General features: G+C 42.3%; 1 long non-coding RNA gene across 2 annotated transcripts in view; it reads right to left on the bottom strand.

Annotated features, from left to right (window-relative positions):
- LOC141098993 (uncharacterized) overlaps positions 1-20,541 on the bottom strand; it is a 73,854-nt gene that overhangs the window by 39,601 nt on the left and 13,712 nt on the right. Inside the window, exon 1 of one of the 2 annotated variants that reach the window (XR_012234400.1) lies at positions 15,584-15,692. The exons of the other annotated variant lie outside the window; for it this stretch is intronic. This is a non-coding gene — a long non-coding RNA (uncharacterized lncRNA). Of the gene's footprint in view, positions 1-15,583; positions 15,693-20,541 lie in introns of those variants that run through there. 2 annotated transcript variants of the gene reach the window in all.

Below are 20,541 nucleotides of genomic sequence, written 5' to 3'. Positions count from 1 at the left end.
GCTGGTGTGTCGCTAAATGGACGCTAGTAAGCTGACAAACAGTCAGATTTACCCAACGACACAGCAATGATCCAGCAATCCGTATAACGACCTCGGTGGTCGTTAGGACCTTGTCACACAGCAGCGATTCTGACGACTCCTGCCTGCATCCATGATTTCTGAGTCGCTAACGAGGTTGCTCGTCGGTGTCAAACACAGCGATGCGCGCTGGCTAGCAGGACACCAGCAATCAAAATATGGCCCAGGACATTCGAGCATGATCAGCGACATTGCAGCGGGGGGGCCTGGTTGCTGCTGTCACACGTAACGAGATCGCTGGCGAGGTCGCTGTTGCGTCACAAAATCGGTGATGCTTCAGCACTCTCGCTAGCGATCTCACTATGTGAGATGGGGCCTTTACTTTTGATTTCTGTGCTGCCTCTCTGTTTAATGCCCTTGTCGCCCAGGTTGAGAATTTTGGTGGGCGACCCACTCTTGGCAGGTTTGTTGTGGTACCATGTTCTTTTCATTTGATGATAATGGATTTGATGGTTCTCCGTGGGTTCATCAGAGATTGGGATATTTTTTTATAACCCAACCCTGATTTCATATTCTCAAAAACTTTGTCTCTGACTTGTTTGGAGATCTCCTTGGTCTTCATGGTGTTGTATGGTTAGTGGTGCCTCTTGCTTAACCCCTTTACCCCCGAGGGTGGTTTGCACGTTCATGACGGGTCACTTTTTACAATTATGACCACTGTCCTTTTATGAGGTAATAACTCTGGAACGCATCCATGGATCCCAGCGATTCTGACACTGTTTTCTCATGACATATTGTACTTCATGATAGTGTTAAAATTTCATTGATATAACTTGCATTTATTTGTGAAAAAAGCGGAAATTTGGGGAAAATTTTGCAATTTTCCAACTTTGAATTTTTATGCCCTTAAATCACAGAGATATGGCACACAAAAAACTTAATAAATAACATTTCCCATATGTTTACTTTACATCAGCATAATTTAGGAACCAACATTTTTTTTGTTAGGAAGTTATAAGGGTTAAAAGTTGACCAGCGATTTCTCATTTTTGCAACACCATTTTATTTTTAGGGATCACATCACATTTGAAGTCACTTTGAGGGGTCTATATGATAGAAAATATCCAAAAGTGATACCATTCTAAAAACTGCACCCCTCAAGGTGCTCAAAACCACATTCAAGAAGTTTATTAACCCTTCAGGTACTTCACAGGAATTTTTTGAATGTTTAAAAAAAATGAAGATTTAACTTTTTTTCACAAAAAATTAATTCAGGTCCAATTTGCTTTATTTTACCAAGGGTAACAGGAGAAATTGGACTGCAAAAGTTATTGTGCAATTTGTCCTGAGTACACTGATACCTGATATGTGGGGGGGAACCACTGTTTCGGCGCATGGCAGAGCTCAGAAGGAAGGAGCACCGTTTGACTTTTATGGCTGGAAGTGAGATCGGACGCTATGCTGCGTTTGAAAAGCCCCTGATGTGCCAAAACAGTGGAAACCTCCCACAGATGACACCATTTTGTAAACTAGATCCCCCAAGGAACTTATCTAGATGTGTGGTGAGAACTTTGAACCTCCCAGGGCTTCACAGAAGTTTATAACGTATAGCTGTAAAATTAAAAAATCTTATTTTTTCCACAAAAATGATCTTTTCACCCCCAATTTTTATTTTTCCAAGGGTAACAGGACCCCAAAAGTTATTGTGCAATTTGTCCTGAGTATGCTGATACCCCACATGTGGGGGTAAACCACTATTTGGGCGCATGGCAGAGCTCGGAAGGGAAGCAGCTCCATTTGACCTTTTTGACTGGAATTGGGATCAGACGCCATGCCACGTTTGGAAAGCCCCTGATGTGCCTAAACAGTGGAAAGCCACCACAAATGACACCATTTTGGAAACTAGACCCCCCAAGGAACTTATCTAAATGTGTAGTGAGCACTTTGAACCCCCAAGGGCTTCACAGAAGTTTATAACGCCCAGGCGGGAAAATAAAAAAATCATATTTTTTCCACAAACATGATATTTTAGTCCCCATTTCTTTATTTTGCCAAGGGTAACAGGAGAAATTGGACCCCAAAAGTTGTTGTCCAATTTGTCTTGAGTACGCGGATACCCCATATGTGGGAGAAAACTACTGTATGGGCACACGTCGGGGTTTGGAAGGGAAGTAGTGACGTTTTGGAATGCAGACTTTGATGGAATGGTCTGCGGGTGTCATGTCGCGTTTGGAGAGCCTCTGATGTGGCTAAACTGTTGAAACTCCCCAGAAGTGACCACATTTTGGAAACTAGACCCCCCAAGGAACTTATCTCGATGTGTGGTGAGCACTTTGAACCCCAAAGTGCTTCACAGAAGTTTATAATGCCTGGGCGTGAAAATAAAAAAATCATATTTTTTTCCACAAAAATGATATTTTTGCCCCAATTTTTTATTTTCCTAAGGGTAACAGGAGAAATTGGACCCCAAAAGTTGTTTTGCAATTTGTCCTGAGTAGGCTGATACCCTACATGTGGGGGTAAAACACTGTTTGGGTGCATGGCAGAGCTTGGAAGGGAAGTAGCACCGTTTGACTTTTTCAACACAGAATTGGCTGGAATTGAGATCAGACGCCATGTTGCGTTTGGAGAGCACCTTATGTGCCTAAACAGTGGAAACCTCCCAATTCTAACTCCAGCCCTAACCCCAACACACCCCTAACCCTAATCTCAGCCCTTGCCCTAACCCTAGCCCTAACGAGAAAATGGAAATAAATACTTTTTTTAATTTTATTATTTTTCCCTAAATAAGGGGGTGGTAAAGGGGGGTTTGATTTACAATTTTTAGCTGGTTTTTATGTTTGGCAGCTGTCATACGCTAAAAGATGCTTTTTATTGTAGAAATACTTTTTGTATCATCACATTTTGAGAGCTATAATTTTTCCATATTTTGACCCACCGACTCATGTGAGGTCTTATTTTTTGCGGGACGAGTTGACGTTTTTATTGGTCCCATTTTCAGGCACATGACATTTTTTGATCGCTTTTTATTCCGATTTTTGGGACGCAGAACGAACAAAAACCAGCATTTCATGAATTTATTTTGGGGGACGCGTAAAATTAATAAACCAGTTTTATTCTTCAGGTCCGTACGATTACAACGATACCTCATTTATGTCTTTTTTTATGGTTTGGCGCTTTTATGCAATGAAAACAATTTTAGATAAAAAATAATTAATTTTGTATCGCTTTATTCTGTGAGCTATAACTTTTTTATTTTTTCACTGATGATGCTGTATCATGGCTCGTTTCTTGCAGGACAAGATGACGTTTTTAGTGGTATTATGGTTATTTATATCCATCTTTTTGATCGCGCGTTATTGCACTTTTTGTTCGGCGGTATGATAATAAAGTGTTGTTTTTTGCTTTGTTTTTTATTTTTATTTTTTAACGGGTTCGCTAAAGGGGTTAACTAATGAGACAGTTTTATAGGGCGGGTCGTTATGGACGCGGCGATACTAAATATGTGTACTTTTATTGGTTTTTTTTATTTCCAAAAAATGAATTTATTAGGAAATATATATTTTTTATTTATTTAGCGATTTTTTCTAAATTATTTACACTTTTTTTTTTACTTTATTACATAGTCCCAGGGGGGACATCACTGTCATGTGTCAGATCGCTGATCTGACACATCACACAGCGCTGTGACAGATCAGCGATCTGACAGGCACTGCACAAGGCTTCCTTATGCCTGCGCTCTGCAGGCACTGAGGAAGTCGCCTCCCTGCAGGATTCCGAAGGCCCCCGCGGTCATATTGGATCTGGGGACCTGCAGGGAAGGAAGCCTCCAGAGCAGCGCAGCACATCGCGCTGCGCTGGGGGTCACAGGGAAGCACGGAGGGAGCCCTCTACCTGCCGATGCTTCTCTAAACCCCCGGTACACTGTGATTGTGTTTGATCACAACATGCCGGGGTGGTCCGTGACTGCCCCTGACACATAGTGCCGGGTGTCAGCTGTGATAATTTCTCACTTCACCAACTTAGACTATTTATTGCTTATGCATTACACACAAATTGGATTACAAAAATATTTAAACACAGGTTTTAATGTCACAAAATAGGTAAAAAGCTAAGAGGGTGAATACTGTCACAAGTCACTGTAAGAATAATGCAGGAAGGAAAGTCAATTCAGAACATACAGATGAGACACAGAAAACAGGTGTTAAAATCTTAGGAAAAACAAAAAAAAACAAGATAGCACCACATCTCAAACTACTAAAGATGATAATACTAGAGCATAGTTTTGTGGTTCAAACCACAGCTCTTCTCCTGCCCCAAAATCACACGAGTGCAGCCGTGTTTATTAAGTATGATCAGAAGTGTAATTATATGAAACATGCACTACTTTAACTCAGGAATATACTGTATGACTGTATAATGAACGTTTCCCTAATTTAGGTACAGTGACAGTGACTGTCTATAGTAGGTTAGCATCGGTTGTAGTACGACTGCCTTCCTGATGTTTCAAAATCGGCCACAGTAGTGCGTTCACTGGCCAGTAATCTTTGTCGTAGTTTCTGTGGTTTATCTTGACTGTTGAGAAATGTTTCATTTCCCATAACTGCGTCAACAGCTGTTCCCTGTTCAGTGTGAAAAACATCAGGTGCTGGTACAACTATACAACCCAGGTTCCTCCATGACACTATTTACAGTGCAGAACCTCTGTAGCTGCTGTGTATGGAGCAGACACAGATATACAATAGACATTTTCATCTTTTCTGGTGTAATAGCGTATGGAAATAAAAACTCCACAATATTCAAGGTTTTGTAGTGAAATCATATTAATGGAAAGTATATGGTGAATGTGTTGTGGCTATATTTACTGCAAATAAATAAAAATGGACATTGGAAGTATCAGATGATGTGGTGTAGCTTTGTAAATACATTGCATTTTTTTACATAATTCGAAACATATTTACATCATGCATTATCTACTTCCACCTTTCCGTATAAATCCCCTTTAACACTGGGATAGGTGTTTTTATCTTCTATTGTGGGGCACTTGTTTTTCAGACAACATACATACATGGACATATTGTCTTGATCTGGTGATATTTATTTCCATTGTGATTTTTTTTATCTTTATATTCAGCATACGATATACATCAATTGATTTAAACTTCCGTTGAGTGGTCCCTTTTGGTGTTTTTGTTGTATTTTTATCTTTTGCATGAACAATTGTCCTTATGTCAGTGCGGGCACCTCTTTGCATGTAGTGCCACAATATACCATTTCTTGTCTAATGAAGATTTTTTTTATCCTTCTATCTTTTGTTCCATATTTCTTTTCTGACCATATTTTCAGTATTCTCTTAACTTTCGATATCACAACTGAATAGTCACCATCTAAATTCTTTGTCATTTTATGTGCAAAATTTGCAATAATTCATTTCATCATACTTTTTTTCTGATACAGAGTTCCAACTCCCTTGGAATGACTATTTTATTTTTGTGCCTGTCCTGCAATTTGTCTTCTTTTTTTTTTTTTTTTATTTTGTTTGTATTTCTATATTTTCATGGCTCTGTTGACATTGTGGATAATAGGAGAAAACAGACCCCATAACTTGTTTCAGAATTTCTCCTGAACTTGATATACACCATATGTGGTGAAAAACTGCTCTTTGGCACATGGCAGGGCTCAGAAAAGCAAGAGCGCTATTTGATTTTTGGAGCATAAATTTGTCTGGAGTAGATTGTGAATGCTATGTCGCATTTTCTGACCATCTGAAATGCCAAAACAGCTGAACCCCCCCAAAAAAGTGATCCCATTTTGGAAACTAGACCTCTCAAGGAATTCATCTAGGGGTGTACTGAGCATTTTTAACCTACAGGTGATTCAGAATACGTTATATAATTTGGATGTGAAAACAAAAAAATAAATTTTTCAACTAAAATACTGTTTTAGCACCAACCTAATAATTTCCACAAGAAAGAATATGAGAAAAAGGAACCTACAATTGTTATGCAATTTTTACCTAACGTGGCAGTGCCTCATATGTAGTTGTACACTACTGTTTGATCACACAACAGGGATCAGATGGGAAGGAGCGCTATGTGGCTTGGCCTCTGAGGTGCCAGAACAGCAGAAACCCCCACAAATGGCCCTATATTAGAAACTTCACTGCGTAAGGATTTCAACTAGTGGTGTAGTGAGTATTTTGAATCCACAGGTATTTCACAGAATTTTATAACACTGGGATGTGGAAATATAACATTTTAGTGGTAAAAATGTATTTTTTTTTATTTGCTGCAAATTTGTCAGTTACACAAGGGTTAATAAATGAAACTGGACCCCACCATTTATTGCGCAATTTCTCCTGAACACAATAATGCCATCGGAAACCACTATTAGACCCCCACATCAGGGTAAAGGAGGCAGGAGCTTTATTTAGCTTTTAGAGTGCAGATTTTTCTAGAATAGTCTGCAGGCTACTTTTTTGTGGAGCCCCCTAAGGCATCAGATCAGTCGAAAACCCCCAAAAGTGACCCCATTGTAGAAATTGCACCTCTATGAATTAATCTACAGCTGCAGTGAGAATTTTTTAAAATTCACACCATCCTTTATTTTGATGAATTGCAAATATGCCAGTTTTTGGCCCATACATTGTGCCCCCATAATGTTTAGGCATTGTACCCAGCTTGTGTTTCCGGAGACATGCACCCTGTAAATTAAGTTCTCTGTCACGCCGGTGCTGCCATTACCGGCGCCGCCTGTCAGGTTGGGTCCGGCGCCAACTACCTCACCGGGTCCCGTCCTTCCTGCTGCTGCTCCCAGGGTCTCTCCCCAAATCCCCGCTTACTGCTCTGGCCGCCGCGCTACACCTTCAGCCTCCCGTCCTGCAGCCCCGGGGATTCAGCACGTGGGTTCCTCCTCATGTCCGGCTCCTGCTCCTGCTATAGGTATGCGCCTTAGGCCGTGGGCGCGCACCCTTCTCTCCTTTTAACCCCTTCTGCACCACCCCTGTGGAGCGAGCACCAATCAAGCTCCTGCACAGGTATATCAGGCGGCTCCTCCCTTATGGAGGCGCCTGATTATCGTGTGCCTTCCTTATGGTACCCAGGCTCCGTCTGGTCACTCCCGACTCCAGTCACTCCCGACTCCAGTCACTCCTGTCCCTTGGCCTTGTCTGTCTTTCTCGTTCCTGAGCCGCCCCTCTTGGTGCCAGCTGTCACGGTATTCGACTCCTTCAAACCTGCTCCTAACAGTCCCTGTATAGGGGTCGGCACCACCTGGCCAGCTCGCCCCAGGGATCCCGGTACCGTGACCCAGAGGGTCCACTCTTGCTACCCAAGTCTAACACTTTCACTGCTACAATAATGTGAAACATGTGGCTGCTTACTGCGATATAGGCACAGTGGGGATTAGAAGGAGGGGGGATTTGGATTTGGAATTACAGATTTCACTGGATTTTATTTGAGGGGATAGGAGCAAGGTCACTTTTCCATAGGCTTTGTTCTACCAGTAACGCAGGAACCTTTATATTTCCAGTGAAAAATGACGGATTTGGGTGGGGGCTGGTTTTATGTGGGATGAGTTGGTGGGTTTTATTGGTAACATTTTAGGGTACATAATATTTTTTGGATCACTTACAGCATATGGCTGAGCACTTACCTCGGAGTTTCTGTGTAAATCCCATAAAATGCAATTCAGATGAAATCCCCAAAGAAACCACTCACCCTACTGAGGCAGATGTATACACTTTGTACTCTGGCATCTGTATCACACTTGTGAGCGAAAAATAGTCCAAAAATGACTCTTTCTGCCTCATAAGACAGTGAAAGGATTCAGATGGATCTAGTTAAGCTTCAACAATTGGCAGTGACTAATAGAATGGTATTTAACAGGGAGAAATGCAAGATTCTACATCTGGGCAAGAAAAACGAAAATTACATCTACAGATTGGAGGAAATAGAACTAAGCAACAGCACGTGTGAAAAAGACTTGGGTATACTAATATATCACAGACTGCACATGCGTCAGTGTGATTGCAGCAGTAAAAAAGGCAAACACAGTTTTAGGACATATTACGAGAAGCTTAGAGTCTAGATCATATGAAGATAATAACCCTCTCTACCCCTTTTTGGTCAGACCTCTTTGGAAATACTGTGTCCAGTTCTGGGCACCACATTTTTTCAAAATACATTGAAAAACTGGAGCAAGTTCAGAGAAGAGCTACCAGGAGAGTGAGCGGACTGCAAATTATGTCCTATGAGAAGCGATTTGGGAATGTTTAGCTTGCAAAAAAAAGGCAGAGGAAACTTAATAGCTGTCTACAAATATCTGAGTGGATTTCACAGTGTAGAGGGATCATCCTTCTTATATGCACATAGAAACATGGGAAGCAATGGAATGAAACTGAAATGGAGAAGATACAGATTAGATATTAGAAACAAGTTTTTGACAGTGAGGGTGGTCAATGAGTGGAACAGGCTGCCATGAAAGGTGGTGAGTTCTCCTTCAATGGAAGTCTTCAAACAGAGGCTGGACAGACATCTGTCTGAGCTGGTTTAGTGAATACTGCGCAGCATTGAGCAGGGGGTTGGACACCATCACCCTTGAGGTCTCTTCCAACTTTAACATTCTATGATTTCATGATAAATGAGTGGTTCCTTCAGGGGTTTTGTCTGAATCACAGTTTTTGGGATTTGCACGGAAACCAGAGTGACCCGAGTCTTATTCCAATTTTTGGGAGGCAGAATGAACAAACAAACAGCAGTATAAGAATAGTTCTTATTTTCATATTTTGCAAGGTTCACCATGTGGTATAATTGATAAGACGGCTTTATTGTTCGGGTCTTTGTGATTACAGTGATACCAGATTTAAATCAGGTTTTCTCTCTCATCTCTCCACAGGGGTTTCGGATGGATCCCAAGAAGGTGCAAGCCATTATGGAGTGGGTTCAGCCTCGGAACCTTAGGGGACTCCAGCGCTTCTTGGGATTCGCAAATTACTATTGCAGGTTCATCAAAGGTTTTTCTCAGATAGTAAAACCCCCCCACAGATCTCACACGGAAAGGGGCAGATGTTAGGAACTGGTCCCCGTTAGCCAAACAATCTTTTCTAACGTTGAAAAACTGTTTCACATCTGCTCCTGTTCTGGTGCAAGCTGATTCATCCAAGCCGTTTGTGGATGAAGTTGATGCTTCGGAGGTGGGGGTGGGGGCAGTGTTGTCACAGGGATCTACTTCTCTGACTAACATTAAACCTTGTGCTTATTTCTTCAAAAAATTTTCTCAGGCCGAGAGGAATTACGATGTAAGTAATAGAGAACTCTTAGCAATCAAACTGGTGTTCGATGAATGAAGGCATTTTTTGGAGGGGGCGGTTTACCCCATCACGGTCATCACTGACCACAAAAACCTAGAGTATATTAAGTCTGCTAAAAGACTGACTCCTAGGCAGGTCCGTTGGTCCCTTTTTTCTGATTCCAATTCTCAATAACCTTTCATCCAGGGTCTAAAAACGTGAAAGTTGATGCTTTGTCACAGTTTTGAGTTGCTATCCGCCCCTGATCCGCTGTCCTCCATTCTTCAACCCAATATCGTTATAGCCGAAGTGTCGTCAAAATTGGAGCGGGAGATTGTGCGGGCTCAATCTTTAGCTCCAAAGTCCAAACCTGAAAACAAATTGTTTGTTCCTCAGCATTTACACACCAAACTCTTGCGGGAGTTCCACAATTCAAAACGGAGTGCTCACCCAGGCATTTCTGCCATGAGAGAGGCAGTAGCTAGAGTCTATTGATGGCCTTGGATATAAAGAAGCACGTCGCTGCGTGAGGGGTATGCGCCCCTTCTAAGAGGTCTCATTGCCGGCCAGCCAGGGAATTGGTGCCTTTGTCAATTTCAGGAATACCATGGACCCACTTGTCTATGGACTTCATTATCAACCTTCCTTCATCCCAGGGTAACACGGTAATCTGGGTTATTGTAGACAGATTTGCTAAGTTAGCGCATTTTGTACCTATGGCAAGTCTACCTTCAGCGGAGACCCTCGCTTGGCATTTCCTCTCTCAGCTTATATGGTTACATAGAGTGCCTATGAACATTGTATCTGACAGGGGGGCACAATTTGTGGCTAAATTTTGGTGGGCTTTTTGCAAAAGGTTGGGGATATCTTTATCTTTTTCCTCAGCTTACCACCCGGAGAGTAATGGGCAAATGGAGCGCGCCAACCAGTCGCTTGAACAAATTCTCTGATGTTTGACTTCTGCTCTGCAAAGCGATTGGTGTGCTGCCTTCCGTTAGAAGAGTTCGCCTTCAACAACCGTACAAATCAATCAACTGGTAGGTCACCATTTTTTATTAATTATGGTTTGAACCCTGATTTTGGTGAATTCTCGTGATTAGATTTGGGCTGTCCAGGAGCGAAGGACTGTGTCACGCAAATCAGGGGTCTATGGTCAAAAGTTTGTTTAAATATTTCCAGGGCTCAGGAGAATTATAAGCGTTTCGCGGATAAAAAAAGGGACCCTGTTCAGATGATGCAGTGTGGAGACGAGGTGTGGCTCTCTACGCGGAATATAACTCTTCGCGTGCCCTCCGCCAAACTGGGGCTTAAGTTCATTAGTCCCTATGAGATCATCGAGGTAATTAACCTGGTGGCGTATCATCTTCACCTCCCCCCTCTTTGAAACTCCACAACGTATTCGATAGATCCTTGCTCAAACCCTTGGGATCGGTGGTAGAAGATCCAGGTGCTGGTCCCTCCCCAATCTGGATCGATGGGCACATGTAATTTGAGGTACAACACATCGTAGACTCCCGGCGGGTGCGGGGGTCCTTACAGTATCTGGTACATTGGAGGGGGTACAGTCCGGAGGACCGATCTTGGGTGCTGGCCAGATCAGTACACACCGACCGTCTGGTTCAGGTATTCCATGCTCGGAATCCTGAGATACCTGGGGGTCCAGAGGCCCCCCATTGAGAGTGGGGTACTGTCATGGTTTACTGGGTTCTCGGATTAGGTAGTTGCAGGGTTAACCCTGATGGCCTCTTTCTGGGTCCTGGGAGGCTTTTTATAGCCTCACTGTGAGACCATTCTTTGTCGTTTATACTCTGACCCTTGGCTGAGTGTGTCTGACCCTACTGTGCTTTGTGGCTGTACTGTTGTCTGTTTTTGATCTGGTTCCGTCCCCGTTGTGATTCCTGCCTGCTGTTTCTGTACCTTCTATTGCCCGTTCTTGTTATCTGATCTCTTGCTACATTCTGACTATCCTTCTGATTGCCCCTATGTGCTGCACCACCCTCTGTTTGTTTTGACTTTGTCCTGTGTGATTACTCTTGTCTCTGCTACCCCTTTAACATTCTTGGAACCTCCACTACTTCCTGCAATTACACCCCAGAGCCGCAGCAGCCCCACGCTGTCACCCCTTACAGTGGTGCTAGGCTCCGCCCACCTCCTCTGACACGCTGTCATGTGACCGCAGGTCCTGTATGCCTTCTCTTGTAGCTGCCTCTGCACCTCTAGTACCGCTCGTGCTTGCTGCCCCCCGATGCCATGGGCTTTCCCCCGGCACCAGACGTCCAGGTCAGCCTCCTTCGCTGCTGCCGTTGAGTACCTGACAGTCAGCAGGGTCTGACAGGTGTGATACCTTTATTGGCTAACCAAAAACATCATGTTTGCAATCTTTTGGAGTACAGAAGCTCCTTCTTCAGTCAACTTTTGCAAATGAATAACTGGGACAAAAGGACATCATTTAGAAGTTGTTGCAAAAAACAAGACTTTTGTATGTGGGGTGATGCATACTAGAGATAATTTAAAATAATAAAGATTTCTCCCGAGTATCCCCCTACTCTGGATCTCACTAACCCAAGTATATTAGACTCTTGCCTACCATGGAAACCTTCGAAAGGTGCATGAAGACCTATCTCTTCCGACAAGCCTACAACCTGCAGTAACCATCACTCCACCAAACAACTAGCTCTGCTCTCACTTATTGTATCTTTAGCCATCCCTTGTAGACTGTGAGCCTTCGCAGATAGGGTCCTCGCTCCTCCTGTACCAATCGGTAACTGGTTTTGTTCAAGACTATTTTACTTGTTTCTTGTTATGTATGCCCCTTTTCACATGTAAAGCGCCATGGAATAAATTACGTTATAATAATTGTAATAAATAATAATAATAAAACTGAGATTTTTGTTACAGATACAGAAGTAATAGAAGTGATGACTAAAGTTCTGCACACACATGGAGTTTGGCTGACAGTCCAATGTGCATGGGGGCTTCAGCCGACTGATCGTTGCAAATGTCAGTTGGACATGTCTGATTTCGGATGCTAAACTCATTGTGCTCCTGTAGACAAGTCGTCCACCAACATTTCAGTCAGTGGCCTTTTCATAGAGAATGTCATAGAGTAAAAGTAAAATCCATGAAGACATCTCTGGATAGGGGACATATCACCCTCACATTGAACATATGGAATTAATTATACCTGGGGAGGAATAACTAACACTTCAACCTCCATTGAAATAGGATTCCATATTGAACATATTGTATTACTTATAGCTAGGAAGAAACTAATTATAATTGGGGAAGAGAGAAAGAGCTAGCATTTCAACGTCTATTGATGTAGGGACCGCCTGTAGTGACCAGGTAATTACAGCAGGATCTACTTTTACAGCCAGACACTAAGACTGGCATACGTTTACACAGAGGCGGGGAAGTACATTTCCCAGGGATAGAGCTTCTGCTGGTCAAAGCACGGTACTGAAACTTTATGGGACCAGTAGTCAGTGATGAATAATAGAGTTTGGATTGGTGCAATATTTAAGGGAGATATTTTCAGCGTCGCAGCAATGGAATTAACATAACCCATTCAATAAGCAGCACCCCTTCAACTTAATATTGGTAGAATGGATGTGCTATCCATGCCATATTTCATCTTTATAGGCAGGTCAAATTGTGATAAAAAAACATGACGGTGATATCTACTACCTGGGACCTCCAGGGCCAATATATCCTGTGAGTTGGAGATCTAATAAAATTCTAACAAACCTAGCACATCCCACAATCAGCCCTCACATGCACTCACCAAGGGGAGGTATATGGGAGTAACTTTCACCTAATACAAAGTTTGGTAATTTGTCAATCCTTGAAGGTACATCTTGCTGTGGGTTTTGTCCATTTCCCTAAGGAGTACCTTCCACTGCTAAGCTCTGAGCCACTTCCGTAGCATTTTTTTTTTACAACAAAACTATATGCCTAAATAACATGAAAACAGTCATATTATCCACCTTATCATGCTAGAGCGCAGGCGTCGCCGCTGCGACCTGCCTGATGAATGTAATTTTTTTTTTCCAACCATAAGATATGCAGTATGTAAGCTAGGGGGCAGGTCAGTAAGGGATCAGTGACCTGTCATAATTCCATACAGATGAATATATAAGCAGCACACCATATAAAGCCCAGCCCACAGCCCTGCCCCGAAGCACAAGCAGATCATTAACTGAAAATAAAGATTAAACAACCACAAGACAGATTTCATCAACCCAAGTATCATTTTAATCAGTATAACTGCACCGACCTGACAGTTTTTGGAGGTTACTGAGCACAATCCTGCTGACAGGTTCCATTTAAGAATATGAGAGCTTTATAGGTACACCGTCTATCATTATACACATATATACCGTACACTGCTCAAAAAAATAAAGGGAACACTTAAACAACAGAATATAACTCCAAGTAAATCAAACTTCTGTGAAATCAAACTATTCACTTAGGAAGCAACACTGATTGACAATTAATTTCACATGTTGTTGTGCAAATGAAATAGACAACAGATGGAAATTATTGGCAATTATCAATACACCTTCAATATAGGAGTGGTTCGGCAGGTGGGGACCACAGACCACATCTCAGTACCAATGCTTACTGGCTAATGTTTTGGTCACTTTTGAATGTTGGTTGTGCTTTCACACTCCTGGTAGCATGAGACGGATTCTACAACCCACACAAGTGGCTCAGGTAGTGGAGCTTATCCAGGATGACACATCAATGCGAGCTGTGGCAAGAAGACTTGCTGTGTCTGTCAGCGTAGTGTCCAGAGGCTGGAGGCACTACCAGGAGACAGGCCAGTACACCAGGAGACGTGGAGGGGGCCGTAGGAGGGCAACAACCCAGCAGCAGGACTTCTACCTCCGCCTTTGTGCAAGGAGGAACAGGAGGAGCACTGCCAGAGCCCTTCAAAATGACCTCCAGCAGGCCACAAATGTGCATGTGTCTGCACAAATGGTTAGAAACCGACTCCATGAGAATGATCTGAGGGCCCGACGTCCCCAGATGGGAGTTGTGTCCACAGCCCAACACCGTGCAGGATGCTTGGCATTTGCCACAGAACAACAGGATTGGCAAGTTCGCGACTGGTGCCCTGTGCTCTTCACAGATGAAAGCAGGTTCACACTGTGACAGACGTGACAGAGTCTGGAGACACCATGGAGAGCGATCAGCTGCCTGAAACATCCTTCACCATGACCGGTTTGGCAGTGGGTCAGTAATGGTGTGGGGTGGTATTTCTTTGGAGGGCCGCACAGCCCTTCATTTGCTTGCCAGAGGTAGCCTGACTGCCATTAGGTATCGAGATGAGATCCTCATAGCCCTTGTGAGACCATATGCTGGTGCGGTTGGCCCTGGGTTCCTCCTAATGCAGGACAATGCCAGACCTCATGTGGCTGGAGTGTGTCAGCAGTTCCTGCAAGATGAAGGCATTAAAGCTATGGACTGGCCCGCCCGTTCCCCAGACCTGAATCCGATTGAGCACATCTGGGACATCATGTCTCGCTCCATCCACCAACGTCACCACAGACTGTCCAGGAGTTGGCAGATGCTTCAGGTCTGGGCGGAGATCCCTCAGGAGACCATCTGCCTCCTCATCAGGAGCATGCCCAGGTTTGTACAGTAGGGAGGTCATACAGGCACGTGGAGGCCACACAGAATACTGTGCATCTTTTCCTTGTCATGAGGCATTTCCACTGAAGTTGGATCAGCCTGTAATTTGATTTTCCACTTTGATTTTGAGTATCATTCCAAATCCAGACCTCCATGGGATATTCATTTTGATTTACATTGATAATTGTTATGTTTTATTGTTCTGAACATATTCCACTATGCAATGAATAAAAATTTGCAACTGGAATATTTCATTCAGAGATATCTAGGATGTGGTATTTTAGTGTTCACTTTATTTTTTTGAGCAGTGTAAATAAAAAAAATGATAAATAAGACACCATCCTTTAATGTCTGATGAATTGTGAGAAAAGTGTCACCTAGCCTAATATATCGGAACATTGAATAAAGTTATAAGCAGGTTATGAGGTAGTCTAAGCAATATATTGATGTATTATGACACGTACGTATCTTGTAAACAGTTTACAATAACTTTACAGTGCTCCCCAGTGCATGTTCCTGAGGTATTCTAGCTTTTTTTTTAATACAAATTCTAGTGTGTAAGTCTTTTGTTTTCTTGAAAATTAATAAAATTATGATCTTAACTAAATAGTGGCCTAGTATTTGCACCATTTGTTATACCTCTTTGACTTTTGCCAAAGTGCTGAGGATGTTGTCAATAAAATAGATAAAGACCACAATCCAGAGAGACCAATCATTTCTGGCATTAGGATCTTCACTTGAGCTGGTGAGAGAAAATAAAACAACTGGTGAGGTGCACAACTAGTTATATCCAGAACACAGCAGATATTTTCTGCAAACTTTAAGCCCTAAATCCACTTTCAGAAGACGCAGTATTAGCCACTATGGCCACTCTTTTCTCCAACATTCCTTATGAGGATGGCATTGCTATTGAGTTCCTTTAAAAACAGCAACAGAAATCTAGCAACAAAGCCAGCCCTGCAACTAATCTAAGTCTGTGCTCCATCATGAATGCTTTTGAGAAAGATTTATAACTGAAGTGTATGGGCAGCACTATGATAAAGAAAATGTCAACATGATATGGTAATATTTTTATGGCTTCTGTAACAGTGATTGCCTACTAATAATCTGGAAAGACTCAAAAGATGATCTGATGACTTTTCCTAAAAACTTCATGAAGTTCCACCCAATTATCAAATCCACCCTCATCTTCACAAAATCTAAAATATGTGCATCTGTTGGACAAAACCATAGACGTCAAAAACCATTTCATACAAGAATCAATTCACCATAAATCCACAGGTCATCCAGCATTTGATGAATTTCTTTCATCCAATACACAAAAAGAAATCCATCAATGTACAGCCAAACAGATACATTCTGTTTTGTTCAGATATTGAAGATAAAAACAATGCCTACTATTACTTAGGAATACAATTCTATAACAGGGATACAATTCTCTTGTTATAGATGAACAGAGCCACAAAAGCCATGGCTCCAGTGATCACCTACAACCCCCACATGAACATACTAAGGAAAACTATTGCTGATATTAAAGTCATACTTCTCATAGAGCACAGACTGAAAAAAAATTCCCAGATTTACCACTACTCTCATACATAGACACCAAATTTAAAATATACAATATCATATTTATTCACTTCTGTCAATATAACCAATTTTTAAATCTACCGTTTTGCACATATCACCCTTTCTCAGCATGCCCCTCTGGGCTTTATTCACGTTTCAGTTACCATTGGAACTGTTCTGTACTTCCAGGGACCCTGGTGGATCCTGCATAGTGCAGTCTCTAGCTCAGCTGGCTTCCTAACAGTATAGTTGTGTTGTGTCTTGATCGGAACTTCTACTGTAAAGGCTAAAGTTATGGAAAGGGGCGAAGCCTCCCTCATTACACTGGTACTGGTAACTAAAAGGAAGATATACTATAGGTTGGGGTTGTAAACAGAGAAGCTGAAAGGAGAGATATACTGTAGGATGGGATAGTGTACATGAGGCTGAGAGGAAAGATATACTGCAGAATGGGTCATATATACAGGGGATTGAAATAAGTGATATACTGCAGGATGGGCTGTACATAGAGAAGACAGAAAAAAATATGCTGCAAGATGGACTGTATAAAGAGGGCACAAAAATTGGAGATGTAATGCAGGATGAGGCATTTTATATAGTGGACTTTAAAGAAGAGACGGAGAGGAGAGATATACTGCAGAATACGTCATGCATACAGGGGATAGAAAGAAGTGATATACTGCAGGATGGATGTACATAGAGAGGACAGGAAAAAAGAAATGCTATGGGATGGACTATATAAAGAGGGGACAGAAAGGAGAAATATACTTCAGGATGGGGTTTTTTTTTTATATAGTAGGCTCTAAAGGAGATATATTTTGCAGTATGGGACTCCATGTACAGGGCCTGAAATTACAGTAATTGAGCTGTGTTTGTTGTCTACTGCTTATGTGGCGCCCCCAGGGGTATGGTCGCCACAATAGCATTGCCTTCCTCCAGGGAGGGTGATGTCATGCTTGGAAGCAAGGAAGGGTCTATCTAACAGTTAACCATGTCATGCAACACGTTCCCACTCCAGGCCAGCAGAGGCAGCTCTGAACCAGGATTGGGGGAGGAGCGCGCTCTGAGGACCAGGAAGGGAAATAGTTAGTGTGAGGAGGGCAACGAGTGTAGACGTGGAGTGAGATGCTGGAGGTTGAGCAGAGGAAAGAGAGCTCCCTCCCAGTGAGAGCGCATGATCTGGAGCCTGGTCTCCAAGGTTGTATGGATACTGAAGGTCCTGCAACAGAAACCAGAGGAGTAGGAAGCTGTAAATGCTCTATTCCCACCTAAGACTCAGAGGCACAATAGCGACCGGTGAGCCAAGAGCGATAGAGGGCTACAGCTGTCTGCCATACGAGGTAGTTCTAAGAGAAGATAAGAAGGAGGAACTTCAGTGTAACATAGCACTGGATGTGCCTCAAGCCAGCGCTAGGAAGGAGACTACACAAGCCATCTGATAGAGAGATTCCTGAGTTGCTTCCAGGCTAGCCTGCTCCTGTGCCATCTGTAATCAGGACCCTGGACTGCGTTTGCCAAGTAAAGGTAAAGAAACTGCACCCTATTGTGTCCTTGCATCCTTCCTGCAACATCCTCAGCACTGCTACATCTCTGTGCCAAACACTGCACTTTCTTCCTAACCCTTTATCTACACTGCCCTGGGACTACAGCCCTGCCTGTGGAGGGCTACAACATTATAGCTGCACTACACCATCAGTCCCAGAGGATCTGCATGCAGCGTCGGCTTAACACTTCCCTTGCCGAACACCTCAGGTGGCGTCACAAATCATTCATCTATAAACTTTATTCCCAACTCAACCCCTTTTACATGGGCGCCCAGGGCCACGGACCGGGTCACCGCTGCTGTGACATTCCTTTCTGAGAGACCGAGTACCCCACAGTCCCGGGAGGGCGACCCATTCAGAGTTCAGTGAAGTGATACTGAAAATCTATTGATCCATATTGCAGAGGATTAGCTTCTGTCATGAGTATTAATAGAGCAGCATTTGGAGTTTTACGTCACTGATCAATCAGGTTGTGGACAGGTGTCTTTTATACTGATAAGTTCAAACAGGTGCCATTACTACAGGTAAGGAGTGGAGGACAGAGGAGCTTCTTAAAGAAGAAGTTCTGTGAGAGCCAGAAATCTTGCATATTTTTAGGTGACCAAATACTTATTTTCCATCATAATTTGCAAAATAAATCTTGCCAAATCAGACAAGGTGATTTTCTGGATTTATTTTCTCATTTTGACTCTCATAGTTGTGGTCTACTATGATGTCAATTACAGGCCTCCCTCATCTTTTTAAGTGGGAGAACTTGCACAATAGGTGGCTGACTAAATATTTTTTTCCCCACTGTATATACCTGTACGTGATACTGTGTACAAGGTGCAGAAAAATATTTCTCTGGACCAGGGCAGAATTATAGATCTAAAAGTCTCTATACCAAAAAGTCATTTGAAGAACAACAAAGAGAAAAATCTGGGAATTAATGGTGATAATAACTTTCAAGTCTTTGGCAAAAAAACTCAATCTAACACCTGGATAAATATCCCACTACATGGCCACAATTCACACCTTCGGTAGACTGACTCCAGATCCTCATTACCTCTATTGTCTCTTTCTCTGTATTAAAACAAAAAAAGTGTTACTAATTTATCTTAATTTTAGGATGCATTATCTCATCTATCCCATATACAAGTGTCTTATAACATCTTCTAAAATGTAGTGTTCCTGTCTCAATCATTGGTTTGTAAACTTGCCCGATGAAGGTGTCCCTTTGGTACAATACTTTTTACTTTTTTTATTTACATATATTTTTCTGGCTTCCTACAGTACTACAACATAATTTTTTTGTAATGTACATAAAAGAAATGATTTAGTAATTTAGCTCAAAGTAATAAAGCAATAATCCAAAAAATATGAAACAAATATTTTATTCTCTCCTAAACCAATCTCAATATCTCTGGGTAGAAGAAAGATAGGCTTGTGCGCTTTAGGCCTTTTTCACATTTCGGTTTTTTGACGTCAGTGTAAATCCGCCAGAATATGAAAAAACGGATCTGTTTCTGTTGTGGCACAAACGGAGGCTACCGGATCCGTTTTTTTGACGGATCCGCATTATCAGCTAGTGGTGGAAATTTAAAGGAGAGAGAGAGAGATTTCTGCCGCCAGAACAGAATTCGGGGTTAAATTTCTGGCAAGGAAATTCTTTCGGGCATGCTCAGTGTCAAAAAGCGGATCCGTTGCCGGATTCCGTCAAAAAACAGGTGGCAACGGATCCGCCGCCCATATGCGACCATTATAACGAATGGCGGATAGCGGCGGATCCGTTGCTGTCCGCTATTTTGATGCAGACAAAAAACGTTTCATTGTCCGTCCACTCAAGTCAGCGGACGCCAAAATTTTGGCGGATCCGTCAAAAAACGGATCCAATGGGTGACCATTCGTCAAAATCCGCCGCTAATGCAAGTCAATGGGAAAAAAAATGGATCCGCCAAAAAAAATGGCAAATCCTTTTTTTTTTGCAAAACGGCGGATTTTGACTGGTGGCAACAAACAGAAATGTGAAACAGGCCTTAGTTGTATGGCTGGTATAAGAACCCAGGAACGTCAATCTGCAGTCCAATCATTTTGTTCACCAACCTCCTCTCTATAAAGTGACATATAATGACTCACTAAAAAGATGGTACTTTTTCCATAATGAAAACAATATGTGACCTACACCTTACATAGACATGACGAGCTACATAAATCTGCCTTTCTAGATTTATGTAGTGACCTAGGGTTAAGTATTTTTCCTGGAGAGAATACCTAGAAAGAAGAAGTTTCTGCTAGTTCTAGTATAGACACACATGGGATATGGAAAAAATAACTAAAGAACTTCAAAATCACACCAATACAGTGACAGTAGTTTTGAAAGGTTCTTTTTTGTTCTAAAGAGTTATTTTGTAATTGTTAAAAACTGACTGTGTCTATGAACAACTATTACCAATATCCCAGTATTACCTCCCAAAAGAGTGTTTCAGGGTGAAACCCAAAAATAAA

The sequence above is a fragment of the Dendrobates tinctorius genome, unplaced genomic scaffold, assembly GCF_039654945.1.
Source record: "Dendrobates tinctorius isolate UK_male_01 unplaced genomic scaffold, ASM3965494v1 ptg000097l, whole genome shotgun sequence".
Taxonomy (NCBI): Eukaryota; Metazoa; Chordata; class Amphibia; order Anura; family Dendrobatidae; genus Dendrobates; species Dendrobates tinctorius.
The sequence above is the reverse complement of the archived record's forward strand: the minus strand, read 5'-3'. Positions and strand labels throughout refer to the sequence as shown.